This window comes from Grampus griseus (assembly GCF_964374135.1).
Source record: "Grampus griseus genome assembly, chromosome: 6".
Classification (NCBI taxonomy): Eukaryota; Metazoa; Chordata; class Mammalia; order Artiodactyla; family Delphinidae; genus Grampus; species Grampus griseus.
This window is the reverse complement of record NC_139000.1, coordinates 106591256-106609338: the sequence shown is the minus strand read 5'-3', so window position 1 is coordinate 106609338 and position 18083 is coordinate 106591256. Positions and strand designations below refer to the sequence as shown.

Sequence of the window (18083 nt, the reverse complement as noted above, 5' to 3'; positions counted from 1 at the left end):
TCTGCATGCGGCTTTCTAGTGTGTACAGCTCGACTTGAGGCCATTGAAAGCTTTTTACTCTTTCTGACATTTCAGAGGTGTCGGTCTCTGGTTGCCTTTATGTGGGCCGGGCAGGATATAGTGTCTTCATCCCATTAGGATCCTTTTCAGTGACTGCACTAATAAAGTGACAGGACACAGATCTGATGAGCACCTCCATGTTTGATGGCCGCCTCTGCCGAAGGCTGACAGTTACCGATAACAGCGGTAACAGCTAGCACTGCTCGAAGACCTACTGTGTGCCAGGCTTATCTGCAGCCAGGGATTTGGGCTCATTAGTGCTCAGACTTCCAGAATATTCCATAGGTCAACCGAATTAAACCTCTGTGTTTTACCTGTAGTGTGATTTTTTTTTTCTCAAATACTTTATTTACATTTAAGCAAACATTCATAAACCACCGAGGCAGTGCATTAGCACGAGTCTGGGTTAGGGACAGGCAGCGCATTCCACTGTTTTTTTTTTTTTTTTAAAAAAACACGTTTGACTTCTGCTCCTAATTCTTCCCCTGAGGGAACGTGGACAGCTGCGGTGCCCTGAGCACTTGCTGAGTGTCCTCCAGGGGACCCAGGCCCACCTGGAGACTTGGTTCCTTCTGTAGGTGCTGCTCAGTCTTCAGTGAGCATGAGAATCCCCCGGGGAGTTTGTGAAGCCCTGGGTCCCCACTGCAGACATTCTGACCCGGTAGATTTGGGGTGAGGCTCAGGTGCGTCTTCCCAGCTCCCCAGGTGATGCTGAGGCAGGACATCTGCAGATCCCAGTTTGGCAAACACCAGTCTTGCTGATGTGTAGAACACCAGCCCACGGAAGCCACCGAAAAGACCTGACAGAACAACTGGACTAGGACAAACCAACTCACTTAATTCTCCAGAGAGGTGGGCACTGATGTAAATGGCAGGGGGGCGAGAGCTGAGTCTTCTTGCCCAGCAAGGCTTCCTCTAGAGAGACAGTTTGAGCTGAGGTGGGAAGGAGTTGGGGGAAAGATGGCAGGAGGGGGAGGCCACTGCTGTCCCCAGGTCCACACCAGCAGCCCACGGGTGAGAGTCTTTGAGGAGAGGTCTTGGGTGGCTGACCTCTCTCCAGAAAAGAGGGGTTATTAGCAGCCTGACCTCTGGCAGGCTCTTTCCTGGGCACCATGCTGGGTCATTACCCACCCTGGCACCCTCCCACCCATCACTGTCCACTGCACTCTTCCACCCTTGGCCAGTATCATTCTATAAAATGAGGAAAACTAGCTCTTCTCATGGGATTGGTTTGAGGATTAATGCAGTCATCACACACACACACACCCCTTTCACATCTAACACACATGTGCTCAGGCACTCTCCCCGGGCCAGGTCCCCTGCACAGGGCTGTGGGCTCCTTGAGAGCAGGAACAGTGCAACCTGGCACCTGGCACGCAGGGCAGGCATGCCGTGAATACCCATTGAACTGAATGAACCGTGCTTGTTGCCGGGGATACAGAGACAGGAAGATGTGGCCCCTGCCCTTAAACAGCTCACCTGGCACAGGGTTGGGGGCGCGGAGGTAAACTTGTGAGGGTTGTGGGATGAGGCGAGTACTGATGCTTGTAGAGCTCTTCTGGGGTGACAGAAGGCAAGGCAGTGCCTAAGGGTCAGGAAAGCCAGAAAGGAGCGCTTGGAAGAAAGAGAAGGAGGTGACCGTGGGGACAGAGGAGAGTGGGGACGGGGCGGTGAGGCCATCCCCAGCAGAGGCAGAGCTGGGAGATGAGAAACAGTTTAGGGGTGCAGCTTGGGGCCCCAGACCCCAAAGGCTTTTTTCTCAGGCAAAGGAGATTGGGATTTGCCTCGGAGATAGATGAGGGCATCCCCTGGATTCCATTACCCGGCAGGTGCTTCGTCTCATAGGTCTAAGCCGGTGTTTCCGTAGGAGCTGACCGGTGGTGAATGGGTGAGGAAGATGAAGGGTGCTAGAGTTCTCTCCCATTCAGTGTGAGTAGCTGCCCCTTCCCTCGAAGCTGGCATCAGTCCCAATACTGACAGAAAAGGATGGAGAACCTTCTCTCAGTCTTGAGAAATAGCTAAACTGTTACTGGCAAGTGCCTCTTTGTAAAAGGGGAAAAAATAGATCCCACACATTAACTCTGAAAGCTGGTGATGTCTGGTAACTTATTTCAAACAGATTTGGACTGAATCAGAAATAACGCCAGGCTGGTGGGTGGAGCTCTAAATTTACACCTTCATCTCACCATTAAGATCCGGTAGATGTTTCATTAGTGTGAGGTGCTATGTAAACATGAAGAACTTTCTGAATAAGTATTTTCTCTTTCCCTCCCAATCAGGATATGCTCTCTCGTAAACAGTGCAATTCTTAGAGACAGGAGAGTTTTATTTTTAAATGATGATAGTGTAAATCATACCTAAATTCTGGGAAGAAGTGCTAAGTGATCCAGCGTCGAAGCAAGATAGTAGCTTCTATTTGTGCAAAGTCGAGCGCGGCTGAAATCGTATGTGGCAAATTGCTCTGAGCTCTTGAGGGCACAGTGCGCACAGATGGTGTTCCGGCCAGATTTCCATCTCCCTTGGTTTGGTAAATACTGATGGTCGAGGCCATAGTTTAATTAGGTCAGTAAGCACTGTTTGCGGGTGGACAAAACTGTAGAAAACCAGAACTGGAAGATACACTGGCAGTTAACACTGTGTAACTTATTACTCAGTGTATGTGTGGAAACTGAGGCTCAGAGAGGTCTGGGCAGGGCCACATGGTGAGACCAGGCAGAGACAGGACTAGGGAACCCCACTGAGGGCCACCTTTGCACCAGATTCCTTATTTTTTTTCTTTTGTTGTAAAAATATGTTATTAAAGGAGTTTTTTTAAAACTTATCTTCCTACCTCAAAAACTTTAAAATATAGATATGTATTACTGCATTTCTTTACAAAAATTTAAAATATGTAGTTGCAGTCATAGTAGGCATACAAATTCTGTGTTCCCCTTCTTAATTAATATAATACAAGTCACTTCCCTTTACAGTTGTGTCTTTTTTTAACATCCATTTTATTTATTTATTTGTCTGCATCGGGTCTTAGTTGCGCTACGCGGGGTCTTTGTTGAGGCGTGTGGGATCTTTCGTTGCGTTGCGGGCTCTTTGTTGTGGTGTGTGGGCTTCTCTCTAGTTGCGGCGTGCGGGTTTTCTCTCTCTAGTTGTGGCACTCAGGCTCCAGGGCGCGTGGGCTCTGTTGTTTGCAGCTCATGGGCTCTCCAGTTGAGGCGCTCGGGTTCAGTAGTTGCGACACGAGGGCTTAGTTGCCCCGAGGCATGTGGGATCTTTGTTCTCTACCAGGGATCGAAGGCGGATTGGAAGGCGGATTCTTTACCACTGGACCACCAGGGAAGTCCCAGTTGTGTGTCTTTCGTAATTACTTTTAGTTATGACAGTTTACCAGAGCGCCATTGATACTGAACATTTCCTTCTTGTTTGGCCACTTAGATTGTTTTCAGATTGTTAACGTTGACATCTAATGCGGGTGTGGACAGCTTGGTGCGTTTGGCTTTTTCACATTGAACAAGTTCCTCGCCCTCTTCCCCCATGGAAACAGCCCCAGGCCCTGAAGGGGAAGCGCATGCAGGGTGAAAGGGAAAGCTTTGACTGGGGCTTGGGGAGAGCCCACCCAGGAGCGCAGTAAAAGCACACAAATAAAGCCCGAACCCCAGTGAGGATGCCACAGCCCGTCAGATCCCACAGAGATGACATAAGAGAGGAGATGACGGTTCAGGCCTGTGTGCTCCGCTGGCCCTCGGTGGCGGGGAAGGGGGAGGAGCAGGAGGGTGGGGAGAGTGCTGTGGTCACCCCTCGCCCCCGCCCTCCAGCTGCACTTGGGGCTCCCTGCCAGCCTGGCGCGGGGGTGACGGCAGGGGCCCCCACCGGCTCTTGTAGGCAGCCAGGCGCCCCCCCGTCCACCGGCCACTGAGTCTCAAAGAGGGCGGTCCTGAGATTGGCCTCGTTCTGTGGTGGGAGCCGCGAGTTCCAGGGCAGGGGCATTCGGAGATGTCAGTCCGCCCCCTGGCTTTGTAGAAAGGGCCGGGAGCCCAGAAAGCCTTGCTCACTTGCTCCTGCTCTCGTTCATGGGAAGGCCACCCCCAGGGACCTGTTGTTATCCTTTCTGGCTTCTTCAGCTCCTTTTCAGTCCTTGAACCCTGAGTTATCAGAGTAGCAGCACGGCCCAGTCCCTGTTCAGGAAAGTGGGGTGTGTCCACTAAATCCTGGGCTTTGTCAGATCGTGGCAGAGTGTCCCAGTCCAGAGGGACTCAGGAAAGCTGGGTTGCCGAGGGCAGAAGGGAGGCTTTGGGGCCACTCTTGGAGCAGAGGGCCCTTCTTTGACCTTGTCCCAGGTTGCAGGTTGAACCCCCGTTACTTCAGCTCAGATTTTGAGATTCACCAGCCATTTGGACTGTGCCCCTTCCAACTTTGCCGGGCTCTTGCTCCTGACTTATGGTGAGGTGTGGACGGCTGGCATGTTATTATTTGAGCCCCATCCCAAGATGAGATGTTCTGGATCCCGCTTGTCAGCGAGATCTTACAGAGAGTGAGGCTGCGCTTTGCAGATGCCCCCGCAAGCAAGGCTGGACAACCTTTTCTGTGTTCAGGGCAGAAATACCCTCCTCAGATTTCCTACGCCCAGCTCTCTGCTCCTGGCCACGTGGTAGCATGTTCTGGCGGCAGAAGGAGCTGTCTGTCAGCAGAGCCCAAACTGCCCTGCTTTGACTTTTGACTCCCCTCCACCTGGGGTCCCTGGCCATTCGTTCCTTCCAGGTCTTAGCAGAGAGGGCGGGCAGGCAGGAGCATCCTTAAGTGGATTCCCTGAACTGTGCACAGCCTCTCTGGTCTGTTGGTGCCCCATCTGGCCTCGAAGGACCAGGAGCATGTGCTTATGCTGCCTTTGACTGCGGCCGTAAGGCTGCAGCCCGACTGACACTGAGGAGAACAGTGGGACTAACGCTGACTCCTAATGAACTATTGCAAAGTAAACCCCCTACTAATTAACGCACGTTAAAGCTTCTCTCTCTCCCCATTAAGCCGACAGGGCTTATTCTTGTTTACATCTTCTTTGATTGTGAGCTTCCCTTTCAACTTGATGGTCAGAACTCGGGGTAGAGAGCCGTGGGGAAAGGAGGGAAAATCCAGGCTGAGCCACGTTCCCACTGAGGGCTCACCTGAGCCTGCTGACGTGGGAATTTCTGGGATGGAGCAGCCCCAGGAGAGAAGGCAAGGCAAATGCATTTAATTTCTCATTTAAAATGCGTTAAATGCCCACAGTTTTGGTGTATGATCAAATCATATTTGAAATACACTGGACCAAACAGATTTGAGATGAACGGCTGTGCAGATAATGGACATCATTTCAAAAAAACTCTCAGCCATGCTAAGACCTTAATCAAAGGATAACCTATTTGACATTGGATCACAGAGAACTGTGTAATTCTGCCCCTGCAGGAATAGATTTATTCCATTTGAGTCATTATTGCATTAGGAAGCTTAGGTCATGCTAAAGTTACAGTCCATCTTCTGGATTTCTCGGGCACCTTCGCTTTTCTCAGTAATCTTAGTTTCCTCAGAATTTGGTCTTTTCTGCATGGAAACTATGCCGTTTTGAGGTAGATAGCCTGGAAAGTAGGGGCGACCTCTCCTGGTTCCCTGTATTACTTTTACCTAAACTTAGTCCTTTCGGCTTAACCAAAAGTTTTGCTGTGGAGGGCTTTGTCCCAAATAATCACAGACCCCTGAGTTTCCTTCATGATTATTTACCATTGATGTGTCCTTTACATTTTGTCATTTTATTATACATACCTTATTCAACGAGCCTTAGTTTCCTCCTGTGTAAAATGCGGTTGATAATATAGATCCATTCTCCTTCCCAAAGAGGTTGGCAACACAGACGGGCAAACAGAGCCTGACCGGCTGGTGTAAACTGCCGAGAACAGCCAGACACTGCTCTCATGCCGTTCCCTCTGAGTTCTTCTCTTTCTGACTAGGTTATATGCTTTCTGGGGGCGGGGGCTGTCTGTCTCCTCCCCCAAATTGTTTCCTGGCACGAGCCAATGCTCAGCAGAGACTTCTTGGCCGGCCAGCTGGACAGAAGTGGGTTGTGCAGACAGCTCTGGAGAGCAGCCAGGGAGGCTTGCAGAGCTCGTCCTCAGCACGGCAGGCTGGGGACAGACTCGACCCAGTGGCAAGCACTGCCTTTACATCTCCAAGGTTTCGATCATTACATTCTGCTGGGAGAAATAGATAAATAGTTAAACTGCTAAAATGGGCCCGATAGTCAGGTCAGTGGAATTGCAAGCGATGTCTCTTTTGACGTGTTCTGATTTCTTTTTTCCTCTTTCCTTACCTTCCTCCTAAAATCTGTCCTTTCTTATAAAGAGACAAATCCCTGATTTGGCATTTGGACGAATTGTGTGAGAAGAGACGTCTTTTTGTTAGTTTGCTTAGGAAGCTGTCTTATTGTGGGGATGAAAATGACTGGAGAGGCCGGGCTCTTCTAATTAGGCAAAGAACAAAAAAAGATGTCAATGAAAAATTGCAAGTGGGCATTTTTTCTTGCTTTTTGATGTGGGTCTCTGCAGATATATCAGGGTGTGGGAGGACGCTGATCTCAAGCGTGTGCTCTCCTTTGGGGGTATTTGGGTACCTTCTGGAATTTTTTTACCTTATTGGTTTTTTTTTCTTTTTTCTTTTTGGCCGCACCATGTGGCATGCGGGATCTTAGTTCCCCGACCAGGGATTGAACCCGTGCCCCCTGCATTGGGAGCGCAGAGTCTTAACCACTGGACCACCAGGGAAGTCCCCCTTTATTGGTTTTTTAATTACAAAATGTTACCTGGTCTTTGTAACAGAATTCAAAGATGTGTATAAAGCAAAACCACATTCTCCCCTTTCTTCCTTGCCCCTCCTCCCGCCCCAGCCTACCTTCCCCTCCGACAGGTGACAGGTGTTAACTGCTGGGGTGACGTGGACTTCCTCACTGTTTATGCTTAGTGAAACTCATATACAGAGCACAGCTTTTATTTCACAAAAATAACGTAATAAGAGACATATCACCTGCAACTTGCTTTTGTCACCGTGGACATATCTCCAGTCAGAAATACAGATCTATTCAATACTTCCTTATTTTTAAAGGCTGCATTTATTCCATTGTTCGATATAACCTGAATCAAACTGTTTGATGGTGCGGCAAAAGTATTCATTTATTTCCCTGCTGATACATATTTAGGTCGTATCTCCCTACCCCTTCCTTCTGCCATTGCCGACCAACAAGGAGAAGCTGCCCATGCACGGCTGTATACACTGGGCGTCTGCTCAGAAGTCACGTTTTCTGCCGGGGAGAAGGAGTTCTCTTCCTGTAAGCGGTGGCTGGAGATTGGCCCCCAGCCCTCGGGTCCTGCTTCCTGCCCTGGAGGAGCAGCGTGCAGGCTGCAGAATGGTTGGAGTTTTAAGGCCCACTGGTGCCCTGCTTCTCCGCCTTGCTCACTTTCCCCTGTGGTCTTGGTTCGGCCCATGGGTCCCTTTGCCTTGGCTGTCAGCTGAGGTTGGTTGGAATAGACTGCTCATGGGGATGGGGCCACCTCAAGGAGGGGATGTTTGCCTTGGGGGCTGGATGGCATCACTCTGAGATCCCACCTGCAGGGCTGGCTGAATGGGCACCCCCTTCCTCTCTCAGCATCCTTGGTGTGCCGAGAACCTCCAGATGGGCTCTTAACAGCCAACTGCTAGGACCTCCCTGGATTGCCATTGAGACCAGCCTGGACCTCTCTCCCGGGGGCGGCCTCTGTCAGGCACAGGGGACCTTGGGCCAGAGAGGCTGGGTGACTCTGCACCAGTCAGTCATGAGCGCCCATCAGTGCCGTGCCTAGTGGGCCTGCAGAGCTGGAGGAGAATAAGTAGGGGCTAATTCAGAAGACACTGAGGTGGGGACTTTTGTTAGAGAAGGTAGGTGTCAAGCCAACGGAAAGGAAGAGCCAGCACGGGGTGAGCTCAGAAGCCTGTTCCAGGAAGGGTATAGGGCGTGCAAAGGACCTGGGGCGGGGAGATCCATAGGCTGGGAAAACAGGGCAGCTCTAGGACCTGGCAACAGGACAGGGCGCTGGACAGTAAGTGAGGAACACATGCAAAGGGACCCGATGGCCAGCGTGGCGTGCCGGCAGGCCTGGGTCACTGTCAGGGCCCCAGTGCACGTCCTGCCCTGACGCATTTCTGGTGTCAGACTTCCTCTAGGATGAAACTCCTTCGTTTGGGGGTCTTGGGGGTGGAGTTAGAGAAACGCACACTGCTGGCTCTGAGGTGAGAATGCTGAGTGCTGGGGGGCTGTCAACAGTACGAGGGGGGCGGAGCTCCGGGCACAGTGGCGCCCCTGCTGCGGGGTCTCGAGGGTGGGCGTTGGGGCCACACAGGCACTGGAACAGACTGCTCGTGGGGGGCGTGCCTGGCAGAAGGAGCATGCAGCAAAGGTCCCGGGCTTGCGAGCAGGGACGGGTGTGGGGATGGTCACGAGAGCTCTCTGGGCCTCTTTTCCTCATCTGTAAGATGGTGACAGTGATCCACAGGCTCTCAGTGCTGACTGAAGTTGATGATGTTGATAAAGGCTCAGGGTGCAGAGTAAGAAATTCAGTCAGTGTCAGCTCTCCTTTCCCTCTGGAATTCCCTCCCCTACTTTATCCTTCCAAATGAAGTTTTAAAAATAGGTCTGTCTTCCCAGTAGACTCAGCAAGACTCAGTAAACCCTAGAATAGGGTACCAAGGGAGGTTGTAGAATACCTTTCCCCAGAGAGCTCTAACAACACAGCTGTCTGGGATGGCCCGGGGTCAAGATCCAGGTCAACGGTGAGGCCCTTCCAACTGAGGGTAAGTGCTCTCCTCACCCCTGCCCCCCTGCCCACCCAGATCTCACCCCTGACCCCCAGGGCCAGCTCGGGCCAGCGCACTTAGACCCTGAGGCTGTTCCCGAGCTCAGCTTCTCTCCTGTGAATCCCCTGGGGTCCTGATTCTGGGAAGCAGAAAAGGCTGAGCGTGCGAGGGTTTCCCCCTCCTGTAATTTTAGCAGCAGCAGACTCTGTTGGCGTTCACACTGACACAGATTGGAGCGGTTGCCATGGAGACCAGAATCCGTGCCCAGATTCGCTCTGGAGCTGGGAAGATGGTGCAGGGTTTCTACTTTATAGAGGCGGCTGGGGGGAAACAACCCCAGGCTCTTTCCTTGGCTGTTCTAGCTGCTTCAGCCAAAGGTGACCCAAGGAGGCCTGGGCCTGGAAAGTCCCCTCCTCCTCTGGGCCCTGCCCGGTGCACAGTGTCGCGCTGGGCCTTCACCCACCCGGGGCTGCCCATCTTCCTCCTACACTCTTTTCCTGGCATGCAGTGAGGATGAGGACGAAAGGTTTATACTGGGGGGTCTGTGGTCCCTTATCCAGAATGCTTGGGGCCATTCGTGTTTGCGATTCAGAATTTGGGGTTTTTGAAAGGTGACATGGTGCATGTGTGTATATCGCACAACTCTTGAGTGTGAGGTTCTGGGCAGCACCTCGTAATCAAACCCGTGAATGTTTCCCCAGCAAAGCACAAGAATGTGCAAGCGCATAAAGATTATAAATAACCTGTCGGTTGGGGGCAGATCTCGCCTCCAGGAATTATGAAGAAGCTGTTGGTGTTTCGAGTCTTTTAGATTTCGGAGCTGTAAATGCGAATGTAGTTCACAACTGTTTCTGCTTCGCCAGCACTTTCACATTTGTCTTCTTGTTTTATTCTCCTGCAACCCTGGGTATTACTCCATCTATTCAACAGATGATACAAGTGGGTCCTAGGATAAGGGACTTGTAAGATCACAGAAAGCGAGGACTGGTGTCGGCATTCAAACGTGGGACACGTTAAGTCCAAATTCCAGGTTCTTTCAGTTATTACCAGATTTTATGGAACTTGGTGGAGAAGCGCTTTGCTTCTGAATAACAATAACAATAATAATAATGGCACTGGGACTTCCCTGGTGGCGCAGTGGTTAAGAATCTGCCCGCCAATGCAGGGGACACGGGTTCGAGCCCTGGTTCAGGAAGACCCCACATGCCGCGGGGCAACGTAAGCCCGTGCGCCACAACTACTGATCCCACGCACCTAGAGCCCGCGCACCGCAACGAAGAGTAGCCCCCTCTCGCTGCAACTCGAGAAAGCCTGTGCGCAGCAACAAAGACCCAACGCAGCCAAAAATAAAAATAAATTTATTAAAAAAATAATAATAATGGCACTTAATTAGGAGCTAACATCGATAAAGCAGTCAGGGCAAGCTGGGTGTCGTGCAGAATGCTTTTGTGTGGCGTCCTCAAGCAGCCCTGCAACTACCCTGTGAAGGGTGCTTACACTGAGTATTTGTGTCCACCTCAAATTCATGTGTTGAAATCCTAACCCCCAAGGTGGCCATATTTGGAGGTGGGGCCTTTGGGAGGCAATTAGGTCTTGAGGGTGGAGCCCCCAATAATGGGATCAGTGTCTCTATAAAAGAGACCCCGCACAGCTCCCTCGCCCCTTCCTCCGTGTGAGGATACAGCAAAAAGACGGCCGTCTATGAACCAGGAAGCGGGTCTTGATCTTGGACTTCCAGCCTCCACGACTGTGAGAAATAAATGTGTGTTGTCTATAAGCTGCTCAGTCTGTGGGATTCTGTTATAGCAGCCTGAATGGACTAAAACAGAGGGGTGTTATTCAGCAGCGTGGTCAGCTTGGGCCTCATAGGAAGGTGACCTTTGTAGGTGGAGATGGAGTCAACCCTGTGGAGTCTGGAGGAAGAACACTGCAGGCCTGTGCTTTCCAGCATGGTAGCGGGTGGCTGTCGAGCGTGGTCGAAACGTGGCCGGTGCAAATGAGATGTGCTGTAAGTGTCCAATACACACCAGATTCCAAAGACTTAGAATGAAATTCAAGATTATGAAATAGCTCACGAATAATTTTTATATTGGTTACATATCAAAATGATAATATTTGGATATATTGAGTTAAGCGAAATTAATTTCATCTTCCAGAAGAACTTTTTAAATGTGGCTATTAGAAAATTTAAATTTACATACGTGAAATGTAAGTTTAAATTACACACGTGTGAAAACAGTTATATCTGTGGCTCGCATTTGTGGTGGACACTGCTGTGCTAGGTGGGAGCAGCCCGTGTGGTCGGGGATGAAGAGAGGGCCAGGGTGGATGGGCACAGTGGGCGAGGGAAGGGGGGCAGAGATTCATAGGATTTTGAGCAGAGAAGTGATGTGGGCCTGATGATATCCTGTTGTCTCTGCTTGAGCTGCCACAACAAAGTAACACTGACTGGGCAGCTTAAGCAACAGACTAATTCTCTCGAAGTTCTGGAGGCTGGAAGTCCAAGATCGAGGTGTCGGCAGGGTTGGTTTCTGGTGAGACCTCTCTCCTTGGCCTGTAGGTGGCCACCTCTCTGTGCCCTCACATGGCCTTTCCTCTGTGCACACATCCCTGGTGTCTCTTCCTCTTCTTATAAGGACACCAGTCGTCATGGGCTATCACCCTTACCACCTGATTTAACCTTAAGTACCTCTGCAAAGGCGCCACCTCAAGGTACAATCACATTGGGGGTTAGGGCCTCAGTACACTTGGGGGGACACATTTGGTCCACAGCACACGCTCAGCAGCCGTGTCCATTCTGCCCAGCTAGCATGAGGGAAGGTCGCTTGTGGGCAGGACCCTCCTTGGCTCTTCTCCCGTCCCCAACGTGGGTACTCGGTCAGCCCTAAAACCTCCTTTCTGCAGCTGTGGGCCCTGGACACCCCCAGAACCTTCTAGGAAGCTCTCCAGTGTGCTTCTCAAAGGAGACAACCTTACTGAGCCCCCCTCTTTGCAGACGCTCAAAGCCCAGGACCCCCTCTAACCCTCTCAGTCACCCTGAGGGGGAGCCATCATCCCCGGCGCTTCCCCGCGGTGCTTGAAGAAATGCAGCGACCTGTCCAGGGTCACACAGTGAGAGGCTGCGCTGAGGCCCCTCGGCCCCCAAGCCTGTCCTCTGGCCACTGCTCGCTGCTGCCTGGGCTTCCCGGCAGCTGGGCGTAACTTTCTACTCTTTGAAGCAACAAGAGAGTGAGACTCTCACTTGTGAAAGACTGGACTTTCTCACCCCCGTGGCTTGGGAGGCGAGGTTGCCATGGATGAGTGGACGCTCTTCTGCCCATCCACTCCTGGGCAGGTTGAGGACCCAGGTCCTGGCTGGACTTAGCCGGACCCATCCTTAGCCCACTCTGACTTTCACGGGGTGCCTGCCTGGGGCTTGGGATACTTTACTCCATTATTGTGTTTCAGCTTCAATGTATAGCTTAGAAAATTGAATCTCAGAGAGGCAGAGACCAGGTCACAAGGCCAGTGAGACTCTCACCCAGCTGCTGGTCTGATCCAGTCTGTGTCTCTTCCTGGTGTCCGTGCCACCATCACTCCTCAGCTGGTGGCGTAGAGAGCAGGCCTGTGACCTGATGGTCAGGACATCTCGGTTCAAGTCAGTTTTTACAAAAACTTAAAAAAAATTTAAATTGTAAATACACATAACAAAATTACCATCGTAGTTATTTTGAAGTGTATAGTTCAGTAGTGTTAAGTAGTTTCACATTGTTGTAAACCACCCCCCTTCTCCAGGACTCTTTAATCTTGCAAAACTGAAACTCCATACTCATTAAACACCAACTCCCTGTTTCCTCTCCCCAGCGTCTGGCAACCGTGCTTCTACCTCCTGTCTCTATGAATTTGACTACTCTAGGTACTCTGTATAAATGGAACCATATGGTATTCTGTATGTGTGCATGTGATTGGCTTCTTTTACTTAGGTTCATCCACAGTGTAGCCTGTGTCAGAATTTCCTGCGTTTTTAAGACTGAATAATATTCCATTGTGTGGATAGACCACATTATGTTTCTCCATCCGTCTCTTGATGGACGCTTGGGTTGCTTCCACCTTTTGGCTATTGTGAATAACGTCACGATAAGCATGGATGTGCAAGCGTCTCTTGGAGATCAGGTCACTTTGTTGAATTGATAAACTGGGAACAATAGCACCTGCTTCTCTTATGTACCTCCCAGGATTGTTTCGAGGATAAAGTTGTGATCGTGTATGGAGTCCTTTGTGAGTGTAAAGGACTGTCTCGTGTGGGGGCTTCATCATAGTCCTTCTCGTCACCAACCTTGACTGGCAAGAGCCAACTTTCACCAGGAGGAATCAAGCTGGGAACATTTTCCCTAATCCCAACCCTGGGAGGAAACTGACCCCGACCCTAGTAAAGCGGTCGGCTTAGAGGGCAGACTCAGGCCCAGCTTCGTTGTCTATACCCAGTCTCTGTTTATTTCTCGGATAGGATAAAGTAGGGGGAACTTGGCTCATTTCTAACCAAGGGACCCATGGCCGGTGTGGACCCATCATATTCTTCCCGGAGCAAGGCTTGACAGTGTTCCCACATCCCACCCCCAGATGCGATGGGCTACCTTGTGGGATCCCCTGAAGGGCTGGGGCAGCTTCCCCTCCCCTCCCCTCCCCACCTTGCCCAGTGCCTCGGCTTCCCAGAATGGTGCCACCGGCTGCATCCTGTGGGCCATTTGGAACCTCTCCTGTCCCGAGGCTCTGCTCCGAGTCCAGGGCTGGCCCACCGCCCTGTGGGAAAACGACTGTGGTTTCTGCCGAAGCTCCAGCGGTTTTTCCCGCCGCTCTGTCAGCCTTCCTCCCTCGTCCTGGGTCTCAGCGTTGTTGGCTCTCATCTTGCTCCCAGAAGACTGCTTCCTACAGATGCTCTAGCGTTAGAACTTCATTCCAGAACAGTTCGTTATCGCCTCACTGGGGCCTGGCATGCGGCCTCCACTTGGAAATTTCTCCTTGGGGGCCAGGGCCCCGAGGCTCACCCTGGGTAGCATATACACTTTCCGCCCATCTCCCCCAACTGGACTGTGAACTTCCTGGGCAGGGGTGGTGTCCCCAAGTGCCCAGCGGAGCTCTGGGGCATAGCACGTGCTCAGAGAGTGTTTGCCGAGGGAACGCAGGTCTAGGCTGTATTCTCCAGGGCAGGGCCTGTGAGTCAGGAATCATCTGCATTTCTTTATCCATCCCCTACATCCAGCGCAGTGCCTGGTACACAGCCAGGGCCTGGGAAGTGACTGAGTGAGTAGATGAATGCATGAATGAATCGTGAGGCCGCAAGCTCTGTCTGCTCAGGCGGGGCTGGGCAGTGCTGCAGGGCGGATCTCAGATGTTGTATCTGGCAACTGACAGTGGGCCACGGGCCGTGTGGGTGCTGCTGAGGGCGGGGAGACCCGAGGTGGGAGAAAGAGCGTAGCTCCTGCTAACCAGAGTTGTGCGTGCCCTGGCTCCGTCCTTTCTGCGGCTGCTGGAGCTGGTACACGGCAGACCTGTGGCTGTCGCCGGGAACCTCAGAGACAGGACTTTGAAAAAATGGCCCCGAGAGTAGGCAAACCTGCCTCTTTGAAGTCTTACCTTCCTGCTCAAACACCCTAAACGTCTAAAATTCCTAACCTTCCATGATGTCCCCCGAATCTATGTTTCAACACTTTTTGTTTTCCCTTCCAATTCTTTGCTTCAAACCAGCCAAAGAGACCACTGGGTGTTTTCCGTGTCTCTGGCTTGTTTCCTGGCAGCAATCCAGAACCTACTTCCTGCACTCTGGGCCTCTTGAACGGGCCGTAGAGCCCGGGCCACCTGCCCGGGAGCGGCTCCTGAGTGGCCGCTGGACAGGACTGTCCACCTCAGGGCCTGTCGTTTTACTCTGAACTCCGAGGTCCACTTCGGCCCCTCTCCATCTGCCGAGGGCCAGCGGAACAGCTTCTTGCCAAGGGTTTCTACTTCTTAATCTAGTCTCACAACCTGTGATTGAACTCGGTACAATGCGGGCCTCAGAACTTAGTGGCATCGTTTAATTCTCTGTCGTTGATGAAATTTTTGGTCTGGAAAGAAAAGCTGGCTTTGGGATTGATTTTCATCAGTTTAATTCATCTTCGGCATTGATCGGTGCCTATGTTAGGATGAAAGGCTACATCTGGGCTGTTCCAGATGGACGGGGGCTGTTATTACAGAGTGTCTCCAATTGGGGGCAGTTATGGGACACTGTCACCTTTGGGCACGTCTCCCTTTCTGCCTTGGACAGAGTCCTTCCTGTGTGGGTCTCCTCTCCCATGTTCGACTGTGGATCTTTGCAGGCAGGAGGCATCTCTGAATTACCCTTCTAACCCCGCCCCAGACCCAGCACGGTACCTGGCACAGAGCTGGCTCTCAGCCAGCATGTGTTAAGCACATTTGTTTAAACACAGCCTCCAGAATTCATTACAGTCCTTAGGTACTGCTCATCGGGAGGGAATCCCAATATTCAAATCGTGCAAGCATGCATGAATTCCGTAGGAACGGGGGTTTGGGTAAAGGTACTGGATATCAATTGCACAGCTGATGAACGATTACCCTTCTCAGGAAAACGCCGACAGGACCCTGACTTCAGACTGTGCCAGTCACAGGTTCTTGTAGCACAAGGTGGCACCGCTAGCAGGCAGCTCCTGGCACAGTCCACATATCTGACCACAGATACAACGCCTCTGCCACCAGCGTCCCCCCAGGCCACCTCCACACCCTCATGCTGTTGCCTGATAGGTGTGGCCCGCTGTCCCAGTACCCAGAGTCCCGGGGGCAGCGCGGGGCTCTGGGCAGACTTGGAGTTCCCTTCCTTCTCTCTCCCTCCAACATGAGACCTGTGCTGGACTCTTGGATCCAACCGTGTGGGGCCCACCCCAGGGACCCAGGGATCGTCAGATTCAACCCTTCTGATATGAGAAGGGGACTCTTGTGCTCAGAGGGGAGGTGACTTGGTCAAGATAACCCTGGTCCAGGTGTCTGGGATTCGAGGGAATCCAGGGAAGGATGCAAGTTCAAGCCACATATGCAGGTTTATTCTAGAACCTCGAGCTGCCACGCCATGCTCTTGCCCTTGCCCTGCTGGGACAGTCAGAGCCACCCCTCAGCAGCCGAGTGAGTCAGACACCAGCCTCCGCTGCGTCTGCGCTCCCCACCGGCCTCCGTCGGTGCCCTAAGCCACGACTTCCACAGGCCTCTCTCGTGCTTGCAGCCCTGTCCTTACACTCCCCCTGGCCTGGGGTCTTGTCCCTCTTTCCTTGCAGCTTCCGCCCACACCTGCGCAGCCCCATCTCGCTCCATGGCCTCACAGCAGCGGGAGGTGAGGGACGACTCGTAGCTCCTGCCTCTGGGAGCTGAGGGTCCAGGGAAGAGGCCACGGGAAATAGGCAAAGGCAGAGCAGAGTGACGAGCCCCAGACGGGAAGCAGGCCTGACACGGACCCAGGGAAGGGCAGTTTCATTCCACGTGGAGGCCTGGGAAGGCTCCCTGCGAGGTGCCAGCTGAACTGAGTCGTGTAGCAGGAGAACCTGCAGCGGCGGGAGAGGCAGCCCTGGTCTCACCCCGGCCTGAGGCCGCTGGAGCTGCCGGGTGTGGGGCGGCAGTGGCCAGACATCCAGACCGTGAGGACACTGCAGGCCCCAGGAGCCTGGGGGCGGGGGGACAGGAGGGCTCAGCTGGTCTTGGGGAGAAAGGACCGCCCTGCCTGAAGGGTCCTCTGTGCTGTGGCGAAGGGCGGGAGGCTCCTGCCGGGACCCTCGGCGGAAGAGAGCCCTGCAGGGAGACGGCAGCCCCCCATGTGCCTCAGTCCGTGTGGGAGGACAGGGGTCTGGGCTCTGGGGCCCTGTGTGCTCACACCTGTGGCTCAGGTGTACCTCTCGTGCTTCCCCAGGGCACTGGGGGTGGGAGGTCGGGATTTTGAAGACCTGGATGCATGTCCTCAGTGAGCCTCTCTGAGCCTCAGCTTCCTCATCGGGAAGATGGCCACATTGATTATAGAACTTCGTTTTAAAAATTGGACTGGTTGGATAGCTTTAAAGAGATTTTTGATTGTGGTAAATTCCACGTGACATAAAATGTACCATCTCAACCATTTTTAAGTGTACAGTTCAGTGACGGTATGTATATTCAGGTTGTCAGACAGCAGGTCTCCAGAAATTTTCCATCTTTCAAAACTGAAACTCTGTCCCCATTAAACAACTTCCCATTTCCCCCTTCTTCCAGCCCCTAGTAACCACCATTCTACCTTCTGTTTCTACGAATTTGACCTCTTTAGATACCTCACAGAAGTGGAATTATGCAATACAGTCGTCCCACGGTGTCTGCGGGGGATCGCTTCCAGGACCCTGTGGGTCCCAAAATCTGCAGATGCTCAAGTCCGTCATATAAAGTGTTGTGGCATTTGCATATAACCTGTGCACATCCTCCGGTGAACTAAATCGTCACTAGATTACTTACAACGATACAGTGTAAATGCTATGTAAATTGTTGTGGAACCCTCGTCATATAGAGTGTTGTGGCATTTGCATATAACCTGTGCACATCCTCCGGTGAACTAAATCGTCGCTAGATTACTTACAACGATACAGTGTAAATGCTTTGTAAATTGTTGTGGAACCCTCGGATACAAAGGGCTGATGGGGTTTGCCTTTTTGTGACCGTCTTATCTCACTTAGTATAATGTCCTCAAGATTCATCCATATTGTACTGTGTGTCGCGGTTTCCTTCTTTTTAAAGGCTGAATAATATTCCTTTGTACCTCAGTTTGTGTGTGTGTGAGGATCAACGGACTGTGTATGAGAAAGTGACGTGTAAACTCTAAAATCCGTGCATGTGTTTTAGGGGAAAAGCTCTTCCCGGAGTTGGCCTCATTAGATTGTGGGGTTTGGGGCTGACTTGAGCTGAGCCCAAGAAGTAGCAAGGAACAGAGGTAGGACCTGCAGAAAGCCACACCGTGAGCAGCATGGTCTCGTCTGGTAACTAAGAGACAGCCCGGGCAGTGTCATCCCTGTTGGATAGATGTGGAAACTGAGGCTCAGAAAGGTTAAGCCAAGTTCCCAAAGGTACAGAGCCAGCAAGTAGGTAGAACTACAAGTAGAATGCCTGTCGTCGTCAGTCCAATGCTCTGTGGCTTGTGTGCAGAAAAAATG

At 51.9% G+C, this 18083-nt stretch overlaps 1 protein-coding gene across 1 annotated transcript in view; it reads left to right on the top strand.

Annotated features, from left to right (window-relative positions):
- Positions 1–18083, top strand: part of XKR6 (XK related 6) — a gene marked incomplete at both ends in the record, with an annotated part of 270622 nt that overhangs the window by 105383 nt on the left and 147156 nt on the right. The gene's annotated exons all lie outside the window — the stretch shown is intronic.